Raw genomic sequence first — 2,799 nt, forward strand, 5'->3', positions numbered from 1 at the left:
CTCTCTATGAACCCTCCAGGGCTCCGTACTATTTCATCGTTGCTGTTGTATGTTTGGTGTTTAGCGTCAACAGCACCTCCGCTTTTAGGGTTGACGTAGACCCAAACGTCGCCCGGAGGTCCCCCGGTGTTGTTGCGGGAGCTGCTGCACTAGCTAATGCTACATTAGCAAAACAAACGCTAATTTCTTTTGCAAAAGGTGCAGCGGGCTTCAAACACGTTCCCCTCCACTGGTTTCAACCAAGCACTAAATTCAATTTTTTCCAACCAAATACGGTTGAACTTACACTTCCCCATATTTATTTGTAAGTAGATTCGAAGATACCTGAGTTTCTGACTGCCGCTAACTGAAGCTTGGTTGCTAAGTTACTAGCTGGGTGTTCTCCGATAAGGGGCCGGGGGAAACAAAGTTAGTGATTACTAGTTCCATGTTGATTTATTTCAATACAAATTGTTGGGGGGAACTGAAAGGCTCTTATCGTACTGGTTACTTTGCAGCCCGGACATTTCCCCCAAAACACATTTAGACGCGATCCCAAAACAGAAGTATCTTTCAAATCGGATCATTTTTAAGACCTTCTACATCATATTTAAGACCTTTCTTATTTTTTTGTTCATATTTAAGACCTTTTTAAGGCCTTAAATTCAGATTATCAAATTTAAGACTTTTTAAGACCCCGCGGGAACCCTGCACACAATGGCGTCTGATTCGGAAAAGATCGTCCTCTTGTGTTGCTCTCAAATGGTTTCTGAATAAACCCAACCGTAGGCAACACAAACACAATGGTGAAACAACTAAGTGCTGCTATGGAAATATGTTGCACTCATTTGCACTATGCCCATCATTTTTTAAATTTATATCCTACTTGAAGTAAACTGTTATTTTGTGGGTTTTTTTCATTATTGAGTGTTCTTGTATTTGAACGTGTTATTTTCGACCTTGGGACTGTGGGAAACAGTATTTCGATCTTTCTGTGTGTACAAACACATTTTGAGATTGACAATAAAGTTGACTTTGAGTTTTGACTTGACTAAGTACCTGAACTTGTTACCTGTAACTACACGTAACTGGTTTACACTGCATATGAACTAGGGATGTTATGGTGTAACAGAAGTTTTTATACTAAAATCTATGTTTGACAGTATCCGTGTCCACCTCCACTTTGGCAGCAAAAGGAATAAAACCATTTCTCTTTGGCAAGCACGTGTGGAGAAACGGTGTCAAGTTGACAAGTGCAAACAGCCAAAAGCTAGAAAATAAAAGATCCTTTCCATCTCAAGCTGCTCTCCTGGAGCTCAGCCAAGAGTCCAATGTTAATGCACACAGGAGTTATCTGAGGGTGAAACCGACACAACTTTAATGGGTAAATATTTGAACTTTTTTTAATTGAATTAATTTGCCCTCAAAGTAAACATTATTCAACAGCACAGAACATTATCATAAATTAAGCCTACTAAAATAAGATCCGCTGTTTTGTGACCTTTACGTGTTGTTTCAGACATAAAAAGTATTAAACGGTTGAACCTTTGCTAATTTGAAATTGTAATTATAAACAGCCTGGAGTTTGTTTTGGAGGGCTTGCTGACTTTCACCTCGACCTGCAGCGATACCACTCGCATTATTCAAATTGGCTAAATGTTTCAAACCTGAGCAGAGAAACAGCACTGCCTCGGGATCAGAGTGTTGAGTTTAGAGTAAAGCTCACGTCCACCGCAACTGAACTTGTTCCTGATACAGATGTTCACGCTGAGTGGTGTGTGGTAGGGTTGCTGCCATGTTTGCTGACATTGTAGAAGCAGTTATGAGCTCTAAAAATTGATTTCTGTCGTTACATGGAAAGTATCTCATTAAACTCGGCTGCAGATAGTTTCTTTGACTCCATGTTGTGGGAGCTTTTTGTTTCTCTATAAATATACGGCAAATGCAAACACTAGTCCTGGCTACGGGGAGTGTAGGTGCAGAATGCAAGGTCTATTTGTTTTCTTATTTTTTCATGTGGTATATTGTTTGTTTTTGGGCGACTGTGGCGAGTGCGGTCGTCTTTCAACCAGAAGGTTGTGGGTTCGATCCCAGCCCATGCAGCCAACATGTCGATGTATCCTTGGGCAAGATACTTAACCCTGAGTTGCTCCCGATAGCGATGTGTGAGTGTGTGTGAATGTTGGTTCCTAGAGTAAGGTACACTGCTCTGTATGAATGGGTGTGAAGGGGTGAATGACATGTAGCATGTAAAGCAATTTGAGGAGTCTTAAAGACTGGAGAAAGCACTAAATAAGTACAGTCCATTTACCATTTGAGGGTGGAGTTAGTAACCTGGCTAACATCACCTGCTCACTTGGGTTTCGCATGGACAGAGAGGGGGGGTGAAATGTTCTGTTGGCCGTGATTTATTCGCAATTTCTTTTTTTTTCACAAGTCTTTTTATTTCATTATAGTTTACAATAATCAATGCCATTTCATATATTGTAATATCACAGTACACTCACTACACTCCCCCCTCCCTCCCTCCACCCGCACATGCCCACACTGACGAAACCAAAAACATCTAATAAAAAAAAAAAAAAATAAAAATGTTTATCAATATAACTTAAACAACAGAGCCATGAAAATAAACAGAAAAAAAAAAAACGGGAACATGTTTAATTATTATGAATTATTTTGTATTTCTAACAAAATATTCTTTAGACCACACAAAAACAGATATTTGAACACAGGGATCAAATGAAAATCTAGTTTTTATTTCCCCTGTGTCTCTAAGCAGAGCCTTTGTTGTAATGCAGCACTATCAAAACAACCGGT

The sequence above is a fragment of the Notothenia coriiceps genome, unplaced genomic scaffold (assembly GCF_000735185.1).
Source record: "Notothenia coriiceps isolate Sejong01 unplaced genomic scaffold, NC01 NC01_scaffold00021403, whole genome shotgun sequence".
NCBI lineage: Eukaryota > Metazoa > Chordata > Actinopteri > Perciformes > Nototheniidae > Notothenia > Notothenia coriiceps.